Source organism: Chenopodium album, chromosome 3, assembly GCF_948465745.1.
Source record: "Chenopodium album chromosome 3, dcCheAlbu1.1, whole genome shotgun sequence".
NCBI lineage: Eukaryota > Viridiplantae > Streptophyta > Magnoliopsida > Caryophyllales > Amaranthaceae > Chenopodium > Chenopodium album.
The window spans coordinates 53,353,297-53,366,534 of record NC_137836.1 but is presented as its reverse complement, the minus strand read 5'-3'; positions in this window follow the sequence as shown (position 1 = coordinate 53,366,534).

The following is a 13,238-nucleotide window of genomic DNA, read 5'->3' as shown; positions in this document are numbered from 1 at the left end:
TGCCATGGATATTTGGGCTGTTTCGGGAACTAAATCTATGGTAAAGTCGATTGCCCTCTTAGGTGGCATTCCAGGAATCTCCTCTGGAAATACATCCAGGAATTCGTTGACTACATCTAAATCTTCTGGATTTGTCACCTGTTCATTGGCCATATTCCTAACAGTACAGAAATATACTAGATTTCCCTTCTTCATGTATTTTGCTAATTTTAGCACTGATATTAACCTTGGGTACTTGGTTTTACCATTCATCCAGTAAGTCACTGATTCATTTCGCTTGTGACCATCTTCACTTTCTGTGATCTACAACTAATCTCAGCATTATACTTACTCAACCAGTCTATTCCCAGAATAAGATCAAAGTCACTCAGCCCAAACTCAATAAGGTCATACGGGAATATCTTTCCTTCTATTTCTAAAGGCACATTTCTAAAGGTTTTGGTACATTTCACTACCCCACCCGTCGGAATGGTTATAGGTAAACTACTACATCTACTGTCTTTAAACAGTCTTTAAGTTTTGAAACAATACCCTTAGAAACAAAAGAAAAAGTTGCACAAAATCAAACAATACTTTAACAGGAATAGAGTTAGTAGAAAAAGTACTAGTGATAACATCTTTCGTGGCATCCGCCTCATGCATACTCAAAACATTCAGTTTCCCTGCAGTTCCACCCTTTAGTTAGTTGTTCCCACTGTTGGTGTTACTGTTCTTCACTCTATTCTGTTGCACTCCCTTATTCCCAGTAAAGTTGTTGTTATTCCCCTTGAAATTCCTCTGGTTTCCTCCTGAATTATTGTTTTTTGCCTGTTCCCATTGCTGTTCTTGGAGAAACACTCATACTCCCTATGCCCAAGTTTATTACAAACACGACAAGCGACCAAATTGCCTTCGCAATCCTTCCCAAGGTGATTATTTCTACACCTTTTGCAAAAATAAATCCTCCCATTCTTGTTATTCCCCTGGTTATTGTTTCTAGCCCCTCCATTGTTGTTACGGCCTCCCTGACGGTTATTACCCTGGAAGTTATTATTGTTGTGGAAGTTATTGTTAGGGTGGTAGTTCTTCTGCTTAAAACCATTCTGGTTTCCCTGCTGGTTACCAGAAACCTGCCCCACTTACTTCCTCTTCTCTCTGCCTTCTATCTCAACTAACTCCTTCTTCTTCTTCTCTTCCAATGCATGAAGGTGTGCGGCCCTTCCATATACTTCATCCAGGGTCTCAAATACTTGCCCGCGCAGCTTTAACTGCAAATCAGTAGTTAAACCACTCTCAAACTTCCTAGCCTTTGCATTCTCCGTAGCAACAAAATCTTCAGCAAAACAGGAAAACTCAATAAACTCGGTGTAGTATTCCGTAACTGACATCTTTTCCATCATAAGGTTTGAGAATTCCTCAGCTTTCTACTTCTGCAAAAAGCTAGGATAAAACTTGTCTCTCACTCTCTCTTGGAACTTAGCCCAATTGAACCCAGGTAGCGCTCTAATGGTAGTCTCATTTTGTTGCCACCAAAGGTCAGCTTCACCCCTCAAATAGTAAGTAGCACAACTCACTTTTGAGTTTTTAGGGCATCCCACAGCTCCAAATAGTTTCTCAAATTCCCTCAACCAGGTTTCCAATATGGTAGGATCAGGCTCCCCTTGATATGTTGGTGGCTTACTTTGTGCCACCTTCTTAAAGAGCTCCCCCTGAGCATCCCCATTACCAGTTGAGTTTCTTGCCAATTGTTGGGCAACTGCTGCCAATTGCCTTACTACTTCATTCAAATCGTTTCCACCATTATCGGAATTATTTCCCCCTGCCATTTTGCTTCTCCTGAATTAAGGACAAGGGTCTATATTAGAAATGGCTATGGTTAGTTCTCAAGACATACACCCATCTATTACCTAGCACCCTTTAACATTCACGGTAAAATTTGAAGTTAACAAATTGGGATAGAGAAAGCTAAGAATTCCCTAAATTTGTAGCTTTGTCAATCAATTATTGATTGCTAACCAACCATACATTTAATAAATCATCACATAGAAAAAAATTATAAAAAAAAAATTAAAAAAATAATTCCCATAGATCCCCATAGCTTAGAAATAATTTATTGGAATTTTGGCTATTGGAATAGTGATGTGACATGGAAGATTGGGAAAATAAATGAATTTATTTATTAATAATATAAAAATTTTGAAAAAGAAATAAATGAGATCTTATTGATTAAAATAAACTAGAATTACTAAAATAAAAATTGTTTTCTAGAAATTTATGTGGTTATGCCACTTATTAATTTAAAACTAAAATAATGATAACTGAAATAAAGAATGTGAATTCATGACGAGGAAAGTTATAAAATCTAATCCTTTCAAACGTTGTTCCTTTTGTCAATGGGTTGTTTGTAGCTTGAAGGATCGAAGTCAGAATCATTTAATTCCTCCATTGGTTCAGGTGACTCAGGTTCGGGTTCTACTTGTAAAAACTCCCCTTCTTTATCCTCATCCGATGAAATTCTATTATTATTGGTGTCGGAGGTGGATTAGGATTAGAAATCTCTATAAGTGAACTATCTCCTTCTTGTAGTTTACCATTTTTTGTTTGATTACCCCCTAATGAAGTAGAAGAAGAACTTTCTGGCTGTTGATTAGGAGGAGGGTTGTTCCCTACTAGATTATTATAGTAGTAGTCAGGGTAGGGAAGATTTAAACGTTGACAATGAGCTTTTTCCACTTTTACGAGATAATTAGTCAGGAAAGCATAATCTGGATACCACTGGCCATAATAGTTTTTATATTTATAATAATTTGGGATGTCTCCTGGAAGGTAAAAATCAGAAAATCTCTCTTTGACAGCGATGTAAGGAGGCTCCTCTGGAAGACAATGGACAATCATAGCTGAAATACGATCAGGGGTGTCATAAACTTTGTCTCGTAAGACATTGCTCATGTAGGAACAAAAGTATCTGATCTTTTCTACAAAGTCGTAGGGGTGTTCATTATGTTTCTTTACAAGTGAACCCATTTGTGTATATTTGCTAGGAAAGATTGGCATCCTGTAGAGAAAAAGGCTTAGTAAAGAATTCCCTTCCCAAAGAAAATAAAATAAATAATACAGTCTTGTAGGAAATTAAGTTCGGTGTTCAATCATACAATTTTGAAGGATCACATAAAATAATACACATATTGCATGATTTCATCAACAAACGTCTAGTCATATAACATGCTTGAACACCCAAAATAAAATTTTGCACACAGGGAAGAAATTAAATGCTAGCCTATATGCCCTTTCTTTTCCTACCCAAGCTCACCAACATGTTAATAAAAGCTTTTAACACATAATTCTTACCTCAATCCTTGCTCCCTTCAAAATTAACAAACAAAAATATTTTTACCCTGCTAAAAAAAAATTTCGAAATTATTGGAAAGAGGGCCAAAAATTTCGGCCCTACTAAAAAAAAAATTCGGACACTCTAAAAAAAATTCGAGTGTCCCCTTTAAAAAAAATTGGACCAAAATAAAATAAATAAAAAAAATTTTGGACCCTAAAAAAAATAAAAGAAATAAAATCGGAACAAATAACATTGCATAATTAAATTAACACTAGGCCAAGTTTAAATCATAGTAAGAAAAACGTTTTCGGGTTAGTGGTAATTTAAAATCTCAACTAAAGCTCCCAGATACCACTTTGTAATACCCTAGAAATTCCTTTCCTTTAAATACCCACTTTACTCTTTAAAATACGATTTAGGAATATCTAAGAAATTACCGCCACCGTGAAAACGGCTATGGCTACTATCAAAGATACACAGAGGAAGACTTAAAATTAAAAATCGTTTAAACAAGTCAACTCAATAGTCAACCAAACTAAAGTAAAGTTTAAAACCAAAACAAATATAGTCAAATAAAATCAAACTACAACTTGGAACCATTAAAGACCCTTATTCAAAACCGTTCCAAAACCAAACCTTTGCGTTAGTCCACACAGAAAATGTCATAAATAAATAAAGCATAAAACACATCGTAAACTAATAGAAACTAGCATGATTCACTCTTCACTCATCCCCCGTCATGAATATGCTTCAATACCTGAAAAGTTTATCTCTACTTGTCCCCACTACTCTCCATTAAAAATGGGTCATCATAGAGCCAAGATAAAGAAATGGCCAAACACAGAAACACACATAATAAGCAAAGCTGAGTACATAAGCGTAATTAAACACCCTAACAAGCTTTCACCTATCAACACACACTTACCTCAATGCACCTATTTACAAGCACACACAAAAATCAACACGAAACTTTAACTAGACACCAAATAATTCATTTAGCGTTAATTACGCATCAAACGGGTTTCCAACTATACCTCCCCTAAATAAATTGAGGTTAACTGACACGGGAGCTAACCGTGCCAGCGTCAAAACAACTCAAAGGTGGCGGAATTTCTGCGCATAATAATAAATAAAAAGGAATGTACAACGTCCTGTACTCCATTAGAAGTTATGGTTAAATATAAAACCCCATAACTCCCCCCATTGTTCATACTCAAGGTATATATGTTCCAAGAGTTTTGGTGCGTAATCTCTTTCACTTTACGTTATTTACATGTTATTGGACTTGGTGATGACTCTCAAAGCATAATAAATCAATCAACAATGATTATCCCATCAACCAAACATACCAATTTAATTCTTGAATAATAAGTGACCCCATATTATTTAATGTTGAGCCCTTTTTAATTCTACCTCAGTGTCAAAGACACCTTAAACGCATAAAGCGCCAAAAATCCTATCCCTCGGTGTTAAAAACACCTTAAGTGCACAAAGGCACCAACAGACAATTTATCCCTTGTGTACATAGACACTTCTATAGCTCCTTCCTCAAGCTTAAAGCATCAATAAAAATTATTTGAACCATAAAAAAATTCCTTTTAAATATTCCAAACATAATTAAACATGTAGTTTAATGAATCATGCATTCTAACATGCCATAAATAAAAGTGTGGTTCAAACACAACATACCCAAAATATAATTTTCCAATCCATAAACCACCCCAAATAATTCATGCTTCACAATTCAATCACCAACACCATTAATTCACAATTCCATACATAAACCTTAGCATGATACTACATGTAATTGATTGAAATCAAGCCTCGCATGATTCTACATTATAAAAATATGCTAAGTACGCGAACGTACCTTGAGTGCGATCTTAAAATCGCCACGACTAATAGAAATTGCTTACTTCGAAGTCTCCTACACATTAAAATCATAATAGAGTATTTAAATCCACTCTAAACAAATTTCCAGAAATATATACTATTTTAAAACCCCTCATAAATATATTAAAGTAAGCTGAAATTATTTTTAAAATACCATATTTTAGTCCCCATTAATGGGTATTAAAATTCCTTCAAGAAACATCATATTAAGTGTTCCACATAAAATTCCAGCACTTTATTTTAATTAAAACTTGCTGTAATTAAGCCTTAAATAACTTGAAACAAAGATCTAACCCAATATACATCATAATCCTTCAATATCTCATAAATCAAGAACCTAGGGTTTCAAAAATTGGGACTTTTTAATTAAAAATCAAATCTGAAAATTAATTGATATAATAATTATAATCAAACATCAAAAATCAAATCCCAAAACTCATAATTTACACTTAGATTTAAGCATAGATTAAATTAAAATAATAAAGCTAAGTTTTTTTTTTTATACACTCGAAAAAGGGGGCAAGAGAAGGCAGCCACCATCTCTCGGCTGCTGGCAGCGGCGGCCACTTGCTGCCGGTGGCTGGCAGTGGTGGAGGGGGGCGGAAAAACAGGGAAGCCGAAAAAAAAGAAAAGGAAAGGGGAAAAGAAAAAGAATAAAAATAAGGAGGAGAGAGAGAGAAGTTTACCTTGGGTTTTTCTCCACTCTGGGCAAAGTTGATTTGCCTCATAAGTAGGATATTTATACCCCTTCTCAACTAATCCCTTTTTCCCTAAACTTTCCTCTTTTAGTTTTTCCTAATCCTTCCCTAATAAAACTTGTTAAAATTAAACTTTCTTAAAATAAAACCCTAACTTTTATAAATAAAGAAATTAAATAAACTTTCCTTTTATAAAAATATTAGTTAAAATTTCATAATTAAAATATTAAAATTATTTAAATACTTTATAAAATACATATTTTAAATAAAATACGTATAAAAATACGTGGTATTACATATGCCCACTCCGCACTGCAAAGAAGTTGGGCATAAAAAATGAAGAATTGACTCCCTCTACTCAAGGGATTCGTGCTTATGATAATACTCGCCGTCAAGCCGTGGGTACTATCATGATAAACATAACTAGTGGAGTCATTGAACGTCGCACCAAGTTTTAGGTGGTGGATATTAAGGCTTCTTTCAATCTGCTGTTAGGACGTCCTTGGCTTCATGAACTAAAGGCGATCCCATCGTCGTTGCACCAGAAAGTGAAAGCCATAGTTGGAGGGGTTCCAATTACCATTAATGCCATAGTTGGAGGGGTTCCAATTACCATCGTCCATGTTGAACATGACAAAGAAGATGAAGATCTCTAGGGGTTTTCACTCGATGATGTTCTCATGATCGAAGAAGAGGAGAAGTGTCATCTCGACTTTGATCCTTATTCAAATACCAATGTTAATGTCATTATGAAGAAGCAAGGGCATTTCCTTGGAATGACCCTCGGACTCAAAAAGAAAATGGCTGAACTTTGGGGGCATCCTGGTGCACTCGAGAAAGATACCTTTGGCTTGGGATTCAAGCCAACAAAAGAAGATGTGAAACAATCCCTCTTGAAAATGAAGGCTCGCAATAACGCTCGAATCATGAAGACAGAAATTGTCATGGATCCATATCCATTCACCCTCAATGGCCAATATATCAAAGAAGGGGAAGACTTCCCATGTTTTGAATTACTTGAGCCTTTCGTCCACGACGGGAGGCGCGAGCCAGGTTTTGAGATGTTCCTTGATTGTGACTTCGTCGATGAAGGCGAAGAACTCTTCACAACCGAGAAACCAGCTAGTCCAAGCTCTAATGATATAAACATTAACCTTCTTTTTGGACTAAAAAAGAATGAACCCAAGCCTGTCTGCAATGATGATTCTAACCTCATTCAAGCTGTTATATCAAGCAAGGATTTTAACCCCTCCGAGTTTATCGTCTAGGCTGATAATGTTTGAAAGGTATGGCGTAAGACAGTTAAGATCACTACGCCAAGCGGAGAGAAGTTGGAAATTAACGCTGGCGAAGGTCCTATGTTTAATGAGTCTGAGTCGTCTGGGTCCGAGTTTGAGTCTAAGTCTAAGTCTGTAGACGAGTCTGAGGCCGACCCTCTTTCTGCTATAGAGTCCAATCCTGAGTCTCTTGTTGAGTCTTCTCTTTCTATCCCAAATAATTGCGGTGAGGTCGCAGCTGACCTTGCTCCTCTTGATGTATTGACCAATAAATTCAATAAAATGAATACCTTTGCTTACGATGCGTGTCATTCCGCTAACCTTGATCAATATTGCTTTGCTAATGATAAAAATGACAAAGAAATAATAAAAGCAATGGAAGAATACGAAAATAAAACAGTAGTTATTGAAGATACAAAAACAGTTAATATTTCCAATGATACGACTATCAAAGAAATAAAAATTGGATTAACACTAAGTCAAGATGAACGCAAAGAGCTAATTAACTTGCTTAGTGAATTTGTTGTTGTATTTTCTTGGTCATACCAAGATATGTCAGGAATTGACAGGGATATAGCTCAGCATACGATACCACTCATTCCAGGTATGAAGCATGTCAAACAAAAGATGCGCCGTATGAAACCGGATGTGGCCCTAAAAATCAAAGAAGAAATCAGAAAGCAATTGGCTGCAGGTTTTATCAAAGTATCCAGGTATCCAGAGTGGATAGCAAATGTGGTTCCAGTTCCGAAGAAGGATGGAAGCACTAGTAGAATAAATGTAATGGCAAGCGGTTCAAACCCCCTAATGGCAAGCGGTTTTGAACCGCATGGGATTAGGGGGCTTGCCATTTGCCATTTAAATGGCAAGTGGTTCAGAACCGCTTGCCATTACTAGAGAAAGGGCAGCGGTTTTGGCGCCAAACCGCTGCCCAATATGAGTATAAAAATTAAAAAAAAAATTTTTTTTTTTTTTGGATTTTTCACATAAATTGATACACAAATCAAATATATGTAAAAGCATTAATATTTTTATTAATTATTTGTTCTAATATTACATTTACATCAAAAACAATTAATACAAGTAACACCACCAGCCACGAGCACCAACACAATCTCATGTTGCTTCGTACCACCAGCCACGACCACCAACACCACCGACCCACCACGACCCACCAATACCAGTACACCCACAAGCCATGACCACCCACCACGACCCCCACCAATACGTGAACACCCGTCAGCATCGACCCCCACCAATACACGACCACCCACCAGCCACGACCACACACCAGCCACCCGTCCACACACGACCCCCACCAACACCAAACAAATAATTAAAAAAAAAAAAACACACCACCAACACACACCGGCCAACACCACCACCCACCACGACCCCCATTAACAACAAATCGACCTAAAACAAACCAATTCAACCACCCATCACAATAAAATAAAATAAAAACTGAAAAAACAAAATAAAAGATTAAAAAAAAGGAAATACCTTGAATACAACAAAAAATCGAAATTGGCTTTAAATTTGGGTTTTATGGGTCAAATTCGACCATAAAAACTCTAGATCTAGAGTTTTAATTGTCGAATTCGACCATAAAAACCCACACGCACCACCAACGGACTACCACCATTTAAACCCACACAAATTTGCTCGAAAACCCACCTGAATTCGCTCGAAACCCCATCGGAGATTTGTTCGCTCGAAAACCCATCTCCGTATATAATTACCTAATTACCTAAGCGTGAGATGGAGAACAGAGATGAGAGAAGAAAGAGAATATGAAGGAGATGGAGGAGAGCTGGAGAGAGAACTGAGGGCGTGAAAATGGAGGGGAGGAGGAGAGAGAGCGTGAGAAATAGAGAGGAGTAGGAGAGAGAGCGTGAAAACTGAGGGGAGGAGGAGAGAGAGCGTGAAAAATAGAGAGGAGGAGGAGGAGAGAGAGCGTGAGATTTTAGGGTATTTTTAACAAATGGCAAGCGGTTCATGTTCCAAACCGCTTGCCATTTACAATTTGGCAAGCGGTTCACCCTAAACCGCTTGCCATTTACAATATTGCAAGCGGAATTCCAAAACCGCTTGCCATTTGGGGCTTCCCATTATGTTTATTCTACTAGTGAAGGGTCAGAATGTGTGTTGATTACAGGGACCTCAATAAGGCAAGCCCGAAAGATGGGTTCCCTCTACCTCACATTGACATTCTGGTCGATAACACAGCAAACCATGCACTCCTATCGTTCATGGACGGCTACGCCGGATATAATCAAGTATTAATGGCCGAAGAAGATATGGAGAAAACCACATTCATCACACAATGGGGTACATATTGCTATACGGTAATGCCATTCGGGTTGAAAAACGCGGGTGCCACCTACCAAAGAGCACCCACGACATTGTTACATGATATGATGCACAAAGAGGTGGAGGTCTATGTTGACGATATGATCGTCAAGTCAAAAGATCGCCCAGGCCACATAATTGCACTTTGCAAGTTCTTTGAAAGACTCCGCAAGTACAACATGAGATTAAATCCCGCAAAGTGTGCAGTTGGAGTCACGTTAGGCAAACTACTTAGTTATGTGATCAGTTCTCATAGGATTAAAATTGATCTCATAAAAGTCATAGCGATCATGGCCATGCCAGCGCCCAAGAATGAAAAAGAAATTCGAGGCTTCATTGCAAGGCTACAATATATAAGTAGTTTCATATCAAAACTCACGGCCATATGTGAACCTATATTCAAGAAGCTTAAGAAAAATGTCCCAGTTACATGGGATGACGATTGTCAAAAAGCTTTCGAAAAAATCTAAGAGTACCTGCCAAACCCACCCGTGCTAGCGCCAGCAATACCTGACTTTCCTCTTCGACTCTACCTTACGGTCACTAGAGAAACGATGGGGGCAATGCTAGCACAAGAGATCGAAAGCAAGGAGAATGCAATTTACTATTTGAGCAACAAGCTTCAAGGATATGAGACACGATATACACTGCTTGAAAAGTTGTGTCTCGCACTTGTGTGGGCCGCACAGAAACTAAGACATAACATGCTCACTCATACAGTGCATGTCGTGTCCAAGATGGATCCTCTCAAATACTTGTTCGAAAAAGCAACACTCAATGGAAAATTATCAAGGTGGATAGTCAACCATGCTCAGTTTGACTTTAAATTTTTACCACAAAAAGCCATCAAAGGTTATGCGGTTTCTGACTTCTTAGCAGATTTTTCGCTAGAAGAAGTTGAGAAGGAAGTAGATGAATAAGATTTCCCTAACGAAGATCTACTCATGACCGAGGATGATAGCTGGACGCTCTACTTTGACGGAGCTTCAAACCAAAAAGGTTGTGGTGTAGGAGTCTTGCTCGTGTCACCCAATGAAGAGCATATCCCAATTTCCATGAAGCTCGACTTTGATGTCACCAACAATGCCGCAGAGTATGAGGCATGCATTTTGGGATTAGAAACAGTTGCGGCCTTGGGAATTAAGAAGCTCATAATCTACGGTGATTCATCACTAATCATTAACCAAATCTCCAAGAGATGGAAGGTGAGAAGTGAAAGTCTCGCTACGTATCAAGCTCATCTGGAAACTCTCACAGAGCAACTAGATGAAGTGGAATATACGTACTTTCCTAGAGAACAAAACCATTTTGCCGACGCACTAGCTAAATTAGCATCAATGGTGCAAATTCAGATGGATGCAATCACAATGTCGTTGACCATAGAAAGAAAATATGAGCCGACTTATGTTCACGCACTCGATGATGAACAAGAATCACAAGAAGAAGATGAAGAGCCATGGTATACAGATATCCTTAACTACGTGACAAAAGAAGAATACCCTCCTAATACTGATAAAAGGGCACGCCGCGCTTTGAGGCTCCTGGCCTCATAGTATGTGCTCATCAGGGGAGAACTCAACAAGAGGAATGCACTAGGGAGAAATCTCTTATGTATAGCCAAGAAAGAAGCACACAAAACCATGGAAAATCTTCATGCTGGCATATGTGGAACGCATATGAATGCTAAGATGTTAGTCTAGAAGATTCAACGACAAGGTTATTATTTGACTACCATGGAGAGAGATTGTCACGAATACGTTAAGAAATGTGTGGAATGTCAAGTCTGTGCAAATTTAAAGCACGTTCCACCTTCGCTTCTCTACACATATACCTCTCCATGGCCTTTCTCTACTTGGGGTATCGACATCATTGGAAAGATAACACCACAAGGACAAGGGGGGCATGAATTTTTCTTCGTAGCAATCGACTATTTCACCAAATGGGTCTAATCTGCCTCATATGCTAAGTTAACAGCAAAACATGTAGCTCAATTCATTGAGAAAAATATCATATGCCGCTATGGGGTACCTCATGAGATTATCAATGATAATGGAACACATTTCTAAGCCGAATGCACGGAACTATTACAGAAATATCATATCAAGCATCATAGATCATCACCCTACATACCACAAACAAATGGTGCGGTCGAATCGGCCAACAAAAACGTGAAAACTATCATCGAAAAGATGACGGAAAATTACAATTATTGGCCAAGTAAGTTACATTTCGACCTTTGGGGTTATCAAACCTCTATTCATACATTAACCGGGGCTACTCCTGTCTCTTTGGTCTATGGAGTTGAAGCTGTACAACCAATAGAGCTCGAAATCCCTTCTCTCCGAATCGCGTTGGAAAACCAACTAGATGAAGTCGACTAGATTAGAGCAAGATATGATGAATTAGTCTTTCTCGACGAAAAAATCTTGCCAGCTTTGCATCATGTCAAAATTTACCAACAGCGTATGGCGCGACATTTCAATAAAAAAGTCAAGACTAGAAACTTCAAAGAAGGTGACTTGGTGCTTAAGGCACTTTGGAAAAATGTGTTGGATCCAAGAGGAAAATTCAGACCAAATTGGTCAGGTCCGTACATTATTAAATCCATCTTGCCTGGCGGAGCGGCACAATTGGTAGACGTGGACGGTAACAGTTTCCACAATTTAACAAACTTGGATCAACTTAAGAAATTCTATGCCTAGTTCCATGGGTTCATGACCAGATAGAGCTACGTTAGGCCTGGTTCCTTTTTAAGGATACGTAGGCAACCCCTCAAGGGGCCCCGGCCACTTAAAAAAATCCTTCCTCTGTCGATCAAGTACACGCGCGCAGTTCAGCATTGCGTCACGACAAAATGGAGCTAAAATAAAAAATTTTGTCGGTTCAGCAATCCAGAGTCCATCGTGGCACGGGAATTTTCACCGTGTCACGGCAATTTCCACCGTGGCACGGTGGAATTGCAGCAAATAAAAATAAAAATAAAAATAAATTGTCGTGCCACGGGAATCTCCACCATGTCATGGCAGTTTCCACTGTGGCACGGTGGAATTGCAGGAAAAAAAAATTCCACGCAAGGGGAATCTCCACCGTGTCACGGCAGTTTCCACCGTGGCACAGTGGAACTCTCAGACTTTGCGAATTTTTTAAGTTACGCATTCTTTTATTTGTTCGATGTTTTTTTTTATTTTTATTCTTCCATTGCGTCCGACTTCTTTACTCGGATATATATATATATATATATATATATATATATATATATATATATATATATATATATATATATATATATATATATAAGTCATTATTATTTTTATTTAAGGCAAAAATAAATATGTTATTATTATCGAAATAAATGTGACTACAATAATTGGCATCATGCGCCTTATTTTAAAAATAAAAATTATAAATCATATAAGCAAAACAATATTAATCTAATCCTTCTTCACTTTAGGAACTTCCTTCTCTTTTTCAACTAGGTCGGCCTTCACCATTAATGTGTCTTTTGTAGCCCGAACCGTCACACCCCTAGTCGAACTTCCACCCCTTTCACCTTTCTTAGAATTCTTTGGTTGCTTCTCTTTATAAACCATCTTCTCCTTACCCTTTCCTTTCACATAATTCTTCCTTTTAGGCCTTATAGGAGTCTTAAACTCTATCACTTGTGTTCTCGGACCTAGACGATCTTTAGGAGGCGCTTTCTTACTTCCA